The 17639-nt window shown below is 38.3% G+C and overlaps 1 long non-coding RNA gene across 2 annotated transcripts in view; it reads left to right on the forward strand.

Annotated features, from left to right (window-relative positions):
• Nucleotides 1-16971, forward strand: part of LOC103475047 (uncharacterized) — a 147243-nt gene extending 130272 nt beyond the window's left edge. For both annotated transcript variants that reach the window (XR_535275.3, XR_014090464.1), the window contains one exon: nt 14632-16971. This is a non-coding gene — a long non-coding RNA (uncharacterized LOC103475047). The remainder of the gene's footprint in view (nt 1-14631) is intronic.
• The last annotated feature ends 668 nt before the right edge of the window (nt 16972-17639 follow it).

Genomic DNA, 17639 nt, shown 5'->3' on the forward strand with positions numbered 1-17639 from the left:
AACCTGACAGTCATGTTTTTGGACTGTGGGAGGAAACCAGAGTACCCGGAGAAAACCCACCATGCACAGGGAGAACATGCAAACTCCCCAAATGAAATCATAAAAAAAAAACATGCAAAATGTAATTTTTGCATATCAAGTCCCTTTAAATCTTTGCGTTAACCCCTTCATCCTGAAGTTTTTTTTGTGTGCGTTTTTTTAATCTTTTGACCCTAATACAGAAAAATGACAGCCTACACCTCTCACAGAGTATCAATTTCTCAACATAGTGCTGTGCCGAGAAAAACTGATGCGCCTGGGACTCCATAGGACACTGGTGTCAAACACCACTCGTGTAGGGCCGGCGTCCTGCGGCTTTTAGATGTCTCTCTGCTTCAGCACATCTGAATCAAATAAAATGGTCATTAGCAGGACGCCGTGGAACTTGGCTTCATGCTGAGGAGGTGATTCAACCATTTGATTCAGGTGTGTTGGACCAGGGACACCAACCACACAACCCCTATGGAGTTTGCACCCATATTGATTATACCTGCTTTATATTTCAGTCTAAATCAGAAAAGAAAGACTCAAGGCATTTGATTTTCTGTGTTTTTTGGTTAAACTCTACTGACACTCATGATCAAATCTTACTCAACTACAAGTTAAAGTTGCTCAGCCTCAAGTTTAAAGTACAGAAGTACCAACTTAAAATAAGTATTCAAAAGTACAAATTATATTTTTAAATACCAGTTCGTCGCTGCATTGTTTTCTGAGTGCTTTTACAGAAACTTGTAACTCGCTGAAACCACATAATGACTGCTAGCCTTAGAAAAGCATTAGTAGAGCATCCTGCACAACCAAAAAACATTGACATGTAGAACCACTGGAACAAAAAGTCTACAACACCTGTAAAAACTACAGCATAAAAGTACAATTAAAAACTAAATCTTTTATCTAAAGCATATGGGGACATTTCTCTCAGTTGCTCAGTACTTGAGTAAACCTTTTACCAAATACTTTTGAGTATTTGGTAAAAATGTATTGTATGACTACTTTTTATATTAAATATAATATGTTGCAGTAGTACTAGTCTTACTTGAGTACAGTTTTTGGGTACTCTATCCACCTTTGCACACAGTAAGAGGATGAGCGACGCCATACAAGTCTGTGATTGACAGCGCTAAGCCCCGCCTCTCGGCTCTGATTGTTTCTAGTTAGCACTGGGAAAAGGCCAATGAGCTAAATTTTTCACAGATTATGTCTCATAACATAGTGACAGTCTCAACAAATATGCAAAAAAATATATATTTAATAAAAGTTACTGCAGCTTTAATCTTCTAATCTGACGTTTCCCATTCGGTGAACCATTCTCTAATATTATTTCATGTTTTGTAACTGGTCTTTTATTCTTGTAATCACACAGTTGCGCACATCAGCATCTTTTCTCGTTTGCAGAAACCTAAAATGGCTGAAGAAATTATTTCTTTGGCAATTGCAACCATTGAGGAGAAGTCTTCAAACTAGTTTGGGGGTAAATTGCAATACAAATGAAGATGCAGCCGCTCCATTCAAAAAGCTTCAAATATCCTCTGTGATGTGTCACTTCCTAAATTGTGTTACATTTTCTGTATATTAGATTTAATTTGCATCAGTGCTTTTATTGTTTAACTCTTAATTCCTTTTCGAACACACCTGGGATCGAAGCAAAACGCTTCAACAAACAAGAGGAATGCCGCCTCATCTCATTATATCAAACCAACTGGGAGCATAACTGTCTCACTAAATTACATCTCTGCAGAAATGACACAATAAAGTCCCTAAAGAAATAATAATAATAAAAAAGAAATTATCCCTGTATCAGTGGAGGAGAGAATCAGTTTGCACAATGCTTTATTGCAACAAACCATGAAGCAAGATGATATCCCCGCTCAAAGAAAATCAATTTTGGTTGAAAAATATAGAAGTGAAGGACACTTTCTTTCCCTCGTGCTTTCTGTTTCAATCTCTCCTCCTGCCACAGAGTCTGACTCATTTGCCACGAGAAGCGCTACGCCTTTTCTACTTTCTGATCTCACCCAATTTGCAGCAGAGACATTTCCGATCGCGCTGGAAGGGGATTTCATGACAATTATCACACACCTCTCACGTTTTTTAGAGGTCAACGGCGGGCCATTTAAAGCTGTTTCATAACAATTCAGTCCCGCAGAGCCGGCAGAGCATGAATAAATAAAATCCTCCTCATCGTCTCCTGGAGGGAGCGTCTCCTGATTCTGATTCTGTGCAGATAGGTGGAATATTAAATATGTGAGAAACAAGTAAACAAGCCCTGAAAAACAGGAGGGGAAAGAATAAACCCTCGCTGCTTGATTGCAACACAAACTCAACGTGGGGCTGCGTGTGCGCGTGTGTGTGTTCGTGTTTCAGGGTTGATGTGTGTGAGCTTTTTTTTTTTTAAAGGTGTGTGTGAAGATGGGAGATGGACAAACCCAGGGGTCCGTTTATCTAAGCTGACAGAAACAATTTACAGCGCTGCCAAATGGGGAGCGAGAGCCCCTCACACGTGGAGTGAACTGGAGGGGAACGAGATGGAGAAACAGAAACAGGGAGGTGGACGAAAGAAGAATGAAGCTGCAAAATTAGCTTTACCTCAACTCTGTAAAGACTGAAACAATTATATATATTTTTTGAAAAGTATTGACTGTTTCATCACCCAAAAGAAACCATTTTTGACTCATCGCTTTTTTTTCTAAAATTGTATCGTATTTAACACATCAGGCTTTTTAATCATCATAACCATAAAACATAACATTTTTGTGCCATAATAAAAATAATTTAAAATGATACTTTAAAAGCTTTACCAATTAAAAAAATTATATTACAGATTTACTTATTTATATTTTACTTAACATCCCAGTTGTTTCTGCGTTTCTACTATATTTTTATATTTACTGAGATTAGAGGTGTTCCGATCGATCGGTCACGATCATAATCGGCCAATTTCCGTGAAAAAGGGATCGGTGATTGCCGATCACGGTCTCTTGTAGCCGATCACACAAACCGATCACCTGCTTCTCATTTCGCAGCCTGCCTGTGCAGCTGGTCTCCTCTTTCCTTCAAATCCTAAGCTATGTGGAACTATAACGCACTGAGTGAATGGGGACGTTTGCGTGTTGCGGCGGAAAATTGAAGCACGTCAAAATGTATCAACACAACGAATCTAATATGGCATAAAAACAATGGCATACTTGATGGAGTTTGGCTACATCGAGGCTCACTGCAGTAAAAAAGACATAAAGAGGATCAGATAGCAGGTAAAGCAGCGCACAGCTACAAACACTCACCTGGATTAGCATGACGGTACGAAAGCTAAACAAATAACCCGCAAAATTATTTAAGTCTTCGAGCTGCGATGTAAGACACTGGTTCTGCTCTCGCTGTTGAACCGCTGCTACGCGCTATTTCACAGACGGAGCGCCGCTTCTGCTCCACCTGGTAGTGACTCTCACACCGAACCTCTGTTTAAAGCTGCAGCATCTAACCTAAAAAATACATTTTACATACGTATTAAAACTTTCACTGTCCTAACATGAGACAGATAATCTCTAAAAAAATAATCGATCTCCTCTCTGCTCTGCATAATTACTCCGCTCAGTCAGAAACAGCCACTCAGAACTAGCAGTAATCAGCTAGCCGCCATGCTATCAGGAAGTTTTCATTCATTAACTCTGAATTGTTTATTGTAATGGATCCTGTATTTGCCTTTGCTCTTTGCATTATTTAGCCTCTTCAGAGCCTTCATATGCTATCAGTCTGTTAAATATAGTATTACCGATAGCAGTACAATTTGCACAATGCCTGTTTTGTTTTGTTTTCTTCTTGGAAAAAGTTATTAAAAACACGTTTTGTCTAAATTAAGGTGAATTCATGGTTCCCTTTTCCACATAATGTAACCGGTAGTGTTTATGTTTTTGTTTTTTTTTAATTATGTGATCGGTATTGGTGATCGGTACCGGTGATCGGCCCTCAGTATCAGTATTGGCAGGAAAAAACATGATCAGCACATCTCTAATTGAGATTAGGGGTGTAGTGATACAATAATTTCACGATACGATATGACATACGATATTCTGGTCACGATACGATATGTATTACAATATTTGTTGAGCGATACAATTCGATACGATTCAGTGCATTTTTACGATTTTCTGAAATATTTTAGAAGGACAGAGTGATTTTAGTGACATTTTGTGTTCCATAGACTTGAATTTAGTTAACTGAAAACTGTTTAAAAGCACCAACTACACAATACCTGTTTAGAAACTCTGATTGGACAATCTAACAGTCTGCAGCTGGACAAAATGAATCAAAGATGCAGTGAGAGAATTAGTTTCTGTCATTTAATTCATGTGGACTTGACATAAAACTCAAAAGTTTAAACGGTAATCCAGGAGCAGAGTGGGGAGGTTATCAGGCTCTGTAGACTCTCAATATGCAAATGATTGCATTTATGTTTTTTCTTTTGGACACTGTGGCTGCATTTAATGCATATCAATTAGCAGGAGTATGAAAGACGTAAAAATAATGAACTATAGCATATTAAGAAATTATATGTAATCCTCTGTGCTACATGAATGCAAATTAAAACATTTGCAACAAGTGAATCAAGTAAATTAAGTCCAATATTAGGTCTGTGTGAGCTAAACGTGAGAGTGAGACGTTTTATATATATATATGTAATATACACACACACATACTGGCATATGCTGCCACCCCTGAAAAAATCCCTGCCACCATCTTGCCACCCCATAAATATTTTTCTAGATCCGCCCCTGAGGCTTTTATATGGGGTCAAATGATAAGTTACACCAGAAATAAGACGAATAGAAACTTTATGGAGATGATAAAACTTGAAGAACAAATTAAAGAGGCTGAGCTCGAGATAAATGTAAAGGATTCTAAAGAAAAGCAACAAAAACTGCTAATATTAAGGGCAAAATATAACAAACTATCTACTACCAAAGCTTCATCAGAGATATTCAAGCTGAAACGATCCGACTACGATCAAGGAGAAAAGGCAGGAAAGCTTCTCGCCTGGCGCATTAAAGCTCTGCAGAATGAAAATACTTCTGATACTCTAAAAATTAATGATCTCTTTAAAGATTATTACTCAAAATTATATACATCTAAAGGACACATCACAAATATCACTAGATTCATTTTTTAACTCTACATATCCCCACACTTAGTGAAACGGTTAAATCAGAGCTGAATATCCCGATATCTATAGATGAACTTTCAAATGCAGTACAAAAATTTAAATATACTTCCCGGTCCGGACGGGATCCCTTTGGACCTTTATAAAATATTTAAAAACAGACTACTACAGCCCCTCTATAATATGCTTGCAGAAAGTTAAACCCTTAAAGAATGACCTCCTTTTCTACGAAATGCAACCATAACAGTACCACCTAAACCTGGAAAACCTCCCACCAGATGCCAATCTTTTCGACCAATCTCTTATAACATAATATCTAAAGTACTAGCACTTGGGCTTGAGAAATGTTGACCATCTCTTTCTGAACCTGATCAGAACGGATTCATAAAGGGGCGGCAAGCTAAATATGAACATCCCGATACAGCTTTACTTTCACTTGAAGCAGAAAAAGCATTCAACAGAGTGGAACATAATTATCTATACAATGTTTTATCTCAATTTGGCTTGGGTAGTTATTTCATAACCTGGATTCAAATAATTTATAATAAACCCACAGCCTCAGTTATAACAAATAATATTATATCTGATTCATTTAATCTAGCTAGGGGAACACGTTAAGCATGTCCCCTCTCACCCCTCCTCTTTATTCTGGCAATTGAACCATTGGCTTTTGCCATAAGGAACCATCAAAACATACAGGGTATCAGAATAAAAAGTATTGAATCTAAAATTGGACTATTTGCACATGACATTATTTTAATGTTGTCTAATCATAAGTCCTCAATCCCTCAACTACTTAAAACCATCAATGAATTTTGGTTATCCATCCATCCATCCATTTTCTAACACCCTTTGTCCCTTAGTGGGTCAGGAGGGTTGCTGGTGCTGATCTCTAGCTAACGTTTAGGGCAAGAGGCGGGGTCACCCTGGACAGGTCGCCAGTCTGTCGCAGGGTAACACAGAGACATACAACCATGCACACTCACAGCTAGGGGCAATTTGGAGAGGCCAATTAACCGGAGAGTCATGTTTTTGGACTGGGAGAAAACCGGAGTACCCGGAGAAAACCCACCATGGACAGGGAGAACACGCAGAAAGACCGGAGCTGTGAATCGAACCCACAACCTTCTTGCTGCAGGGCAACAGCTCTACCAACTGTGCCACTGTGCAGCCTACACACACACAACTAGGGACAATTTGGAGAGGCCAATTAACCGGAGAGTCATGTTTTTGGACTGGGAGGAAACCAGAGTACCTGGCGAAAACCCACCATGCACCGGGAGAACATGCAGAAAGACTGGAGCCGTGAATCAAACCCACAACCTTCTTGCTGCAGGGCAACAGCTCTAACTGTGCCACTGTGCAGCCTACACACACACACTCAAAGCTAGGGACAATTTGGAGAGGCCAATTAACCTAAGTCATGTTTTTGGACTGTGGGAGAAACCGGAGTACCCGGAGAAAACCCACGCATGCACAGGGAGAACATGCAGAAAGACTGTGGCCGTGAATTGAACCCAGAATCTTCTTGCTGCAGGGCAACAGCTCTAACTGTGCCACTGTGCAGCCCCCAAGCTAAATCCTATTTTTAAATTAGTCTGCCTCGAATTTAATAAGGGGACGATGACTAATCTTGGTCAAGTTACTTACTCAAGAAATGGAGCAGCAATACTCGCTGTCCAACAGGTGTGGGTTGTATTTAGCCCTGTCTTCGCATGTTGGGCAGGCGGCGTATTTCGATGTGAATGGAGCTCGAGCGCCGTAAACATCTTCTTCCTTTGCCCTTTTTGCCAGGACAGAAGTTAGCGTCTCATAGTCTGGCCTCTTTCTAGGGCAAACGTCCTCAGCCGAGGACGTTTGTGGAAGATTGTCCAAATCTTCCCCTACGACTGCCCTGTCTTGAGACCGGTCTTGTAACGCCACTTCTGTCAGAGCAGAAGTTGAGGATTCAGATCCAACAACCTCTGCTCTGCAAACTTCCCCAGCCGGGGAAGCTTGTTTGGCCACCGGGGAAGGGTTGAAGAGATATGCATCAAACTCGTCATACTCATTGGAGTCCTCCCTGTGACTGCTTATGTCAAATGTTATGTTCGGGAGAATCGAATTAAAAATCTTCCTCACTCCGGTTGTGATAAAATACCCAGCACCAAGAGTTAAAGGGAAAAAAACTGTCGCTACAACCTGTTCCATTTCTAAAATCACTAATAAATACAAACCTGCAAGGCGAAGAGATGATTGGATATAAGCTCCTGTTTTGAGAGCCAAGCATTCATAACCTCAGATGTTCTTTGATCTATGTCATAGAGGGTGAGGTCATAGCTACAATGAGCTCACTGTAGTTCTGGGAGAATGTCTTGCTTCTGATGGTTGCTACGGAAACGATCAAATCAGTTCAGCATGACCAAACTATTATGGAGAGCCATTTCAGCCAAAATTAAATAAATGGGTAAAATAAATATAAAGAGTAAAATAAATCAGAAAATGAGTGAAATAAATAATTTGTTAAATAAATAATCTGTGCAGAATATGGACTGGAAGCCCCGAGATCAAAGTGGGGAACACCCCCAAAAGTGGTGGAGAATGACCGAGCTAAGATCCTGTGGGACTTCCAGATCCAGACAGACAAGATGGTAATGGCGAACCAACCGGACATTGTGGTGGTGGATAAAGAACAGAGGAAAGCCGTTGTGGTGGATGTAGCAATACCAAGTGACTACAACATCAGGAAAAAGAAGCATGAGAAATTGGAGAAATACCAGGGCCTCAGGGAGGAACTGGAAAAGACCTGGAAGGTGAAGACCACAGTGGTGCTGTGGTCATCGGGGCCCTCGGGGCAGTCACCCCCAAACTGGAGCAGTGGCTCAAACAGATCCCAGGAACAACATCAGACATCTCAGTCCAGAAATGTGCAGTTCTAGGCACAGCCAAGATACTGCGCAGAACCCTCAAGCTCCCAGGCCTCTGGTAGAGGACCCGAGCTCAGAGGATGAAACAGACCACCCGCGGAGGGTGAGAAGGGAATTTTTATATATATATATATATATATATATATATATATATATATATATATATATATATATATATATAGCCACCCCTGAAAAAGTCCCTGCCACCCCATAAATATTTTTCTAGATCCGCCCCTGATTTTGGAGTAAAAATGCAGCCACAAATGCAGTCTTTTGGACTATGGGGAAAAAGCTTTTCTACCTTGGCTCCCGGAGTTAATTGGCCCCAATGTTCTTCCGTAAATGTTCTTCCATTGCAATTAGAAGCAAGAATTTAAATTATTCTAAAGTGAAATAAGCTGTTTTATTGTGAGTGAAGATAATACAGAAATGTGAGCTCTTTAACTAGGTAGTTGGAGTTCAAGATTAATGGACTATCAGAACTTGTTTCTTGTTAAATCAACTTCATGAACTTTAATTCCTGAGTTAAAAGCAAAACAATTTTCTTGTGGACTTTAGTTGCATTTTTAAGGCAGGAGGTGGACTTTCATTTTCAATTTAAGCCACCTTCAAATGTTTTACAGTGTACAAGTTGTCTTTTGTCCATGTTTACATTTTGTGTTCAGAAAATAAACTCTTACCAAATTTTTAGTCTAGTTTTCAGGGCAAATGCCTTAGCATACTTGAAAAAAGACAAAATTAACTTAAAACTAACTTTTCAGATTGTTTTAAAGGGGCAGTATTATGTTAGTCTTTCATCATAATCACGCCTGTAGTATTGCTTTGATTCTTTAAAATATCTTTCATCTCCATGATAACCACTTAGCTGTTCAAAACACCTGGTTGGGCCAAGCCCCGCCTTCCAGACGCAGCTCCTCCTCAGAGCTGCAGCTGCTTCCTGAAGAACTTCCTGAAGACGCAGTTTCAGAAACAGCAGGAGTTTTTAAAGACACAGAACCCCAATTTCAAGGTGTTAAATCAGGAAGTACAATTCCTTTTAAGTCATATTTGATATATATTACATTATATATTACATAAATATTACAAGAACTGAAGATAACAGATTTTCGTTATTATGCTATAAAATTATAAGCAAAACATAATATTTCACCTTCAAGCAAATAATTCCTTAATATTGATTTAAAAAAAATCAATACTACTACACTGGAAGATTAATTAGCTAATATCAAGGCATTTTTCCCATGTTACAAGTGAAGTAATCTGCCTTTTTCATCAATATTAAGAAATTATTGGCTTAAAACAAGTTTATGATGCTGAATAATTATTTGTAAGTTTTGTCTTATTTTAAGGGAGCTGAGATGCTTGCAATTTAAAAACCAGAATAAAAACCACTTGGTAAGATTCTGTGTTTTTGCAGTGCATATCGTTGACCTCTATTTTATGAGACGAGGAGATAAATATAACATCTTGGTTTATACTTGTTCTCTAAAAAATATATATTTTAAATCACTTTTCCTCCAAGATGCCTTCACAGAATGACTGCAGCTTGCAGCACATTAATTAATGCTGAGTTTAGAAAACATTTGCTGCTAGGAAAGAAGGTTCAGCCATAACATAATGATAGCCGAAGGGCCACAAGTACTCTTAATCATCAAGTCCCTCGTCAGCTCTGGTTATAGGAAGTAAATCCTTCATTAAGCCTGAGTTTCTCGCAGAGGTAGCATATTAACACTTGTTTACCACAAGCCTCAAAGCTCTCAGAGGCGCCGGTCCTCTGCAGACAGGAAGAACTGCTGGACCAAATGTGAAAGGATGAAAGTGATATTGTTTGATGCAGCAAAACTCGAGGGATTTGTCTGTCTGGCTTTGTCTTTTTTCTCCATATGTACATAACACCGGCACAATGATCTGATATTATACACTCATGCGGAGGCTCGCGTGGGTGCACACACCGCTGGGACTGGAGCAGAATAAAGGAGCAGTTTCTCTCACTAAGTGTAATTTCATACACGGACAGAAGCTTAAAAACAGCTCCGCTTTCTCGCTGATGCTCTCCAGTCCTTTCTCGTGTAGCTGTTAGATTTTTGTCTTGAGGGCGTACAACTCACCATTTTCTGTCTATTTCTGTCTTTGCTGCGTTTTTCTTTTTTTGGCTGCGCTGTCCTCCACCCCCTCCAACATGCGGCGTGTAAAAGCTGAAATGAGGTACAAACTGAAGGAGGTGTGAATATTGCATCCCACAGCGAGAGATCACTGCACCCAGCTCTGCCGAGGTTTGTGCTGCGTTCCTCTTATCATGCCCCGCTAGAGGAACCCAAACATCTTTGTGTCGTTTCAGTTATGCAGACGTAAAAAACAATTCCTCTTGAAGCAGCATCTTTACTTTATGATTGTCCAAAATTCAAATGATTCCTTCTTCCTTCAAGGGGAAAAGAAACCTCGTCAAGGGATTTCTTTATTCTTGTCTTCAAAGCTTATTGGTGTTAATTTTTGAAATAGTCTATATCTAGACTATCAGTAAACTGAAGATAAGCATAAGATGAAGAGCCCACTGCACTGCACCCCATTGAAAACCAACTGGTTCCTCCACCAAATACTGATTTCTAAACTATTCCTGAGGTAAAACATTAATATTGTTTCTAAATGAATATTAACTTGGTTTATTTGCATTATTTAAGGTCTGAAAGCACTGCATCTTTTTTGTCATTTTGGAGACATGTCAGTAGTTCATAGAATAAAAGAACAACGTTCATTTTACTCAGATATAAACCTATAAAAAGTAAAATCAGAGAAACTGATCATTTTAAGTGTCTCCAGAGCTGTACATTTTTTGTAATAAAAAATTCTTGTTAGAGGATTCTTCCTTATAAACATGCTATATTTTGCAAATATCTCATTACACTTTAAATAACGCAAAATTAACTGACGAATAACTTTTTAGTAAGATATACAGGCCTGTTTCAAGTATAAAGTTCCTGTATTTTGATGAAAAAGAACTAGTTTCATTGCCAGACTATTTAACTTATAAGAAGTAATTTTCCCATATTATAAGTTAATTTATCTGCTTATGGAAACAGTATTTTTTTCATTAATATTAAGGAATTATTTACTTAAAACAAACCTCTATCGCTTGCTGACAAATTACTTTTAAGTTAAGACTTTTAAACGAATTCGAAACGAAATAAAGCAAACGAATATTTGCTTTATTTCAGGGCAGAAATAAAGCAAATATCTGCTGCAAAAAATAAAAATAAAAAGTTGTACAAAAACTCCCAAGTACCTTCAGGAAAGTCAGAGAAATACTGTATCAATAGAAAATCCTGAAATTAAACAAATTAATAACAAATTCTAAAATTAAAAAACAATCATTAGAGAACCTAAAACTGGAGTGGTTTGAGTTTATTTAGCCAAGGAGTAAATTAAAACAACAGTATCAGAAGTAGATATATTAATGTTTAATTATCTAATATATTAAATTGTTTGTTGTTCAGTAAAGTGGTGCTCTTCAGCTCAGGAACCATAAAACAACAGAGGTAAAGTTTTACGACCTGATTCAGGCGCCCCGAGATGAATTATAATCCCATTAAATAATGACAACAACACAAGCAGCTTCAACCACCAGCAGAATAACTATCCATTCATGACTAATGTTTTAATCTCTTAACTATAGCAACAAAAATGCTGTTATCAGGTTATTTCAGTGACTTTTTCTTCCAGCTTTTCATGTTTCATTTTTTGAAAGAGTATACACCCTGATTTTGTTTCATGTTTGTTCTACTAGTTATTAAGAATTTAATAGTATTTCTCCACCTGTTACTAATGTTTCTGTATCTCAAACTAATAAGAATTTTTTTGTCAACAATCAGATCTTGTCACCTATTTTAAGCTTGTATGATATTTATGATTCCACCTTTTTGTATGCAGTGCATTTATTGAGATTATGCAGAATTTACAAGGTACTTTCACACTTTAAAAGAACAGAGTAATTCCCTTTTGTCATACTGTAATTTTTCTTTTTAAACTTCATTATTGCTTCACCATCTTTCTGAAAGTTTAATAGAATTTAGCACCAACTTGTGTTTTTTTTATTAAGAATTATTCAAGGGGACAAAAAGTTGTATTGGAAGCCATATCAAGCCTTGATTCAAGGAGTCTTCATCAGTGCTGACTGAGTGTCTGCATAGCTTAGCATGAGGTTAATTTATGGTCTTATTGAGATATTGTTGCAACATTTGAGCAGCACTTGTTTAAATTCTACCACAGTGTTTCATATGAACAACATGTATTATGTCTTTAAATTATTTTTCCATAAAAAATGTATGCGCGTCTGCTTAACTGGGTATTAAACAGCATAGTTCTAGATGTGTAAAAGTTTGATACTTTAGTGTTACTTAGCTAAACCTGTGTATGTAGAAAAAAATATATAAAAATTTTAGAAATCTTGCAATTAATCTCTGTAATTTTTCAGAAAAATCATGGACATTTCTGAGCTTGAAAAATTGAAAATGTACTAGAAAAAACTCAAATTTGGAGATGAAAAACTTGGAAATCTGAGCGTTTCAAAAGTCGAAGATATATTGCTTCTGAAAAAAAAATTAAGTTTCACAAGTTTAAAATGTTCAGAAATTTCCAAGTTTTTTCTAGCAAATTTCTGAGATTATTCATATTTTTTTTTTTTGGCAGAAATGTACTCCTACTTCTATCTAGAAGCACCTTAATGCACCGTCGTACGAGAGATTTAAAAATGGCCACACGAGAACATGAATCTGGCCTCCTTAAACACTTTGGAACACCGTTAAAAAGTTATAATTTCTGTATCCGTTTGGACGCACAGCCTAAACGACAACAAACTTTCCCGGTTACACTTAAAATCATCTCCGTGTGGATGGACCTTTAATCTGTTCACTGGGGAATTATGAAAAAAAAAAGAAAACAAGTTCAAACGCTGCCCAGTTTGAAATGGCACCATAGTGGAGGTTTTTCCGGAGTGTGAATTGAGTCAGAGATATCGACTGGTGACTGGGAGAGTGGAAGAGACCTCGGGGGCCACTTCTAATCCACGCTGACCTACTCTTATCACGCACAGCCAAGGTCAAGAGTCTAATGAGGATAGGACGCCATTAGAGCAATTAGATGGAACTACCTTGTTTCTGGGGCATGCAGAGACACAGGAGAGCAGGGGGACGGCGCGGCGGGGACGGGGGGACTACAGTAAGAGACAAAGTGACGGTCTGCCCAACAGCTGCCTCTGCAACACTATCCAGACAAACAGGCTGCGTCACAGCGCTGCAACAGTGACACTCGGTGGCAAAGATTCTCCCTGACAGAAGAGGCTGCAGGCGATGCACAGAACAACAGACAGCACTGCTGCTGGTTTCAGGGTGATGTTACTGACAATACTCAGCAGAAACAGCTGAAAGAGATTACATTTACAGCAAAAGACTGAAAATAGTTGATTTTTTCAGTTTGTCAAATGGTGATTTATAGGTCTGTAACACGTTTTGCTGGACGATAAATTGTGATAATATTTTCAAGTAATAACAATACAGTACTTATAAAGTGTTTTACATCTTAAAAACGCAAAAATAAGAAGTCATGCAGTCAACAATTGAGAATGTAACCCACGTGACCGCCATGACCCACCCACCTTCCCTTTAAGCTCTGGGATCCTCATGTGTATTTCAGGGTTTTCCACTGTGCTGCTGCTCACTGTTTGGTTGTGGCGTCGGTTGTTCATAAAACAATTTCCAAATCGACTCATCACTGAACAAGTTAATCCCTATAACTTGAGGATCTGCGGTGAGTTGTTAAATACCATCTGACTTGACTTTGTATCTGCGATAGCAGCGCCGCTAATATAGCCGCTGCAATACTCACCAGGTTGGGATTGGTTGACGCCTGGTACATGCAATGTTAACTTGATGAGAACACGTTAACATTGCATCCACCTCCTCAGACAATCCATTACTCGATGGTGAGTAAATATCATTCATATATATGATAGGGCGTTATTTCCACAATGCTCCACCAGTTGGCATTAGCTACCAACTCGACAATCAGTTGCCCACATCGGTTCAGTCCACTTACTAATGAAAAGTCACACTGTTAAAGCCGAATTAAAGACCACACCTTTAACATTTAAAGGCTTCCCCTTCAACTTTAGATTTGATTGTTTTTCATGGTTTCTTTGTTGTTGCATTAAATGCTGGTGCAGCAATGAAGTCTGGTACCCAATGATTTTGTTTGTAGCTACTTTGATCAATCACATTCTTAAGTTGATTGATTTGATTTATTATTAGTTGTTGTTTGTAGCAACTGCTAATTACTTTATTTGAGAAATTTTGAATTTGAATTATGAAGTGCACTTTGTAAAAGGACTTTTTTATTATTTTTTTGAACGCATTTTTATGAAATGGTTGTCAATACATAGTAGTATGTATTTAATTGTTTGTTTTTTTTCCCCATTTAACTTATATAAATGTTATATTTATATAAGTATATAAACTTAATGTATGTTTTCTGGCCTTTCAGGTCAGGTTTTTTTTCCCCCTTCATCGACTCACTTGATGACGGAGGATGGTGAGCTACCCACACACCACCTGGTGGTAGGAAAACGAAACAACACTCTCCACACAGGAAACAAACTAAACTCTAAGGGAGTATCTAAAGGAAAAGAACTATTCTCCCCTTGCTCTTGGACTTCTTTTGAACTCTATTTGGTTTTGAAGTATCACTGATTATTATTATTTCTTTGTTGGTTGGTTTGTTTTTTCCCCCCTCCTTGTTTCTTTTGAGCAATATATTTTTGTTTAGTTATTGTCATTATTATTATTTCCACTGCAATAAATAGCAATATAAACAAACCTCTTTACATCAGTTACATCAATTATCCACCCAATCATGACTCCATGCCGTACCTACTTCTGATTCTACAAAGTGGTTAACACTAAACCTTGCAGTCAGACCTGCGCATTTAAAAAGAGCGTTACAAGAAACTACTGACAAACATTACATTATGACGGGTGCCATCATGAAAATCATCTATCAAATTAATCAATGTTCCATTTGTTTTGGTGCAAAAGCAACTCTATACAGCCTTGATTTAAAGTTACTCAGTGTTCCGGCTGTTTTGCAGTTTTCTGGAAGTTTGTTCCAGATTTGTGGTGCATAGAAGCTGAATGCTGCTTCTACGTCTTTGGTTCTGGTTCAAGAACACATCTTCAAATATCAATCAATTTTAAATTCTAATAAACATTTAACACTGTAACTGGATACATTTTAAATATCCAAAATAAATAAAACAAAACAACAGAACAAACAACTAAAATTAATCATAGAGTCTCTGTAAACAAAATTGTCCTTAAAAATGGGCCAGTTGAGACCAAATCATCAGACTTTTGTGATCCAGTTTTTGATGACAAATAGAAATTACTTTAATTTATCATGTGATTAATCGATTTATTGCTTTAGTGACATGATTGGAGTGATTCATACCAATCCTACTTGCTTTTCGATACCGACCATAAGCTTTTAAAAGTTAATGACGTTCTAAACTAGATATGAGTGAATCAAAACAGATCATATTACGTACAAGAGCCGATGCCAAAGAAAAATATCCATTAATCAACTTTTTCATAGGAAAATTTCTCCATCAATGATTTAGAGACCACCTTAAAACTTCATGTACTTTAAGTTTGAAGTTAAGAAGAAACTGATTATTCAGAGTTTATTTGGACTGCATGGATTAATACTTGAGTCCATCTTTGGAAAATGGATATGCAGGAAATACACACGGACCTCCTTCTTGATCTTAAATAACCCCAAAATTATCCCCCCGTCTCGCTCTGTTTGTTTGCAGTACTTCTCCAGCCTCTGACCGTCCAGGGAAAAAATCTTCTTAAAAGTGCACACAAAGCTATCCTGCAGGCATAAGAATATATTTGCTGGCTGAAAAGATAAGCAGGCTTGAAGACAGTAATTTCCACCTGGAGGTAGATCCATGATGGGACACCCTAATTCCAGGCACCCTGTGGGAGTCGTCCGGTCCTCCGAGCTTTTCAAGAGCCACTTTGATGGAAAACGGGATTACCGACACTTAATGCGTGAAACGCTCTTGAGGTGACCGCGGATCCACACAGGCAGAATCATTTGGGTCGGGAGGAAATGCTGCAGAAAGAAGTGAAAAGTAAGTAAGTGAAAAGTTGAAATTACCAGCTGAGTTGTCATGTTACAAATCAGAAGGAAGAACTGTCCGTTACCTAGCAACCCCGGCAAAGCCCTGCCGGTTACCTAGCAACCCCAGTGAAGCCCTGCCCATTACCAGAGTGTTATTACGCAATAGTCAGCCACACCCACAACTCCTCTCAGACTCCTACTAACTGACTACTGACCAGCTCTCCGACTAACGGGTCCTAGAAGCCTCTAACTCCTGAGTATTACTACAGATGAGTGTATAGAGGGTATTCTGTCTAAGCTGGAAGCGAGAAAGATGCGTCTAGACTCTAACCACCTTCAGATCCTGAGATTATGACCTTTTACAGTTAATGAGTCAGACATCCAAGTAGCCAGTGGTTGCCTGACCCCAGAAACCACCCAGTAGGTAGAAACTAGTTACATCCTCTTGATTAACATTTAGGAGTCTTTGTACTAGTTTATACTTTTTAGTTTTGGTGTTGCTACGCTTACTGGAGTAAACTTTCTGGATTATCTACCCCCTGAATGAAGAATAAGATTGTTTTTAGCGAAAATAATTCACTAGACACACACACACCCGCGATTTTTGTGAAAATTTCCTCCCAAGTTTTACATTGAAAGAAATTCATTTTGAAAATTCTCTTTCATCTTTTGGCATTTTGTAATCTTATTTATTTTGGTTTTTAAAAATACAAAAATTTCTACATAACTTTATATTTTTGTCCCGTCTGATGATGTGATTTTTAAATATTGACTGATGTTTTGATGAGTGACTCAGTATTTGAATCATCTTTTTACTCTTATTTCAGTAATTTCTTGGACAACTACTTTTTACTTGAGTAAAAATATATTGAAGTACTGCTACTCTTACTGGAGTCCAGTTTTGGGTTTTCTGATAAATTGGCTGGCCGATAAATCGGTGCACCCCTAGTTATTACATAGAACCTTTTCATTTGGTTACATGCATGTCTGCATTGCTGTTCCTCTTCTGTTAACAGAGAAAACAAACATTTATGTTGATTAACTTTGCATTGATCTCTTTCGGACCAGTCGGTTCAGCTTCCTGTCGCAGACTGCTGTGGCCGGAGGGCCCTAATCTTTTCTGACAGGACCGAATGTGTGTGTTGTTGTTGGGCTGAAGCATCACTTCAGAACGAGTCCGGTGAGTACTCCCCCCATGAGGGATGAACCAGTCTCACTCTGGGTAGCCGAGGAGAAAACGATGTTTGCTGTCTGTTATTACGGACAAACTCCTCCACCCTCTCGATAACAAAATGTCAACGCAGTAGAGCACTTTGAGTCGGCGGCTCTTTCCACTGAGGCGTGCCGAGAAGCACTTCAGGAGT

Source organism: Poecilia reticulata, chromosome 13, assembly GCF_904066995.2.
Source record: "Poecilia reticulata chromosome 13, P_reticulata-male-v2, whole genome shotgun sequence".
NCBI lineage: Eukaryota > Metazoa > Chordata > Actinopteri > Cyprinodontiformes > Poeciliidae > Poecilia > Poecilia reticulata.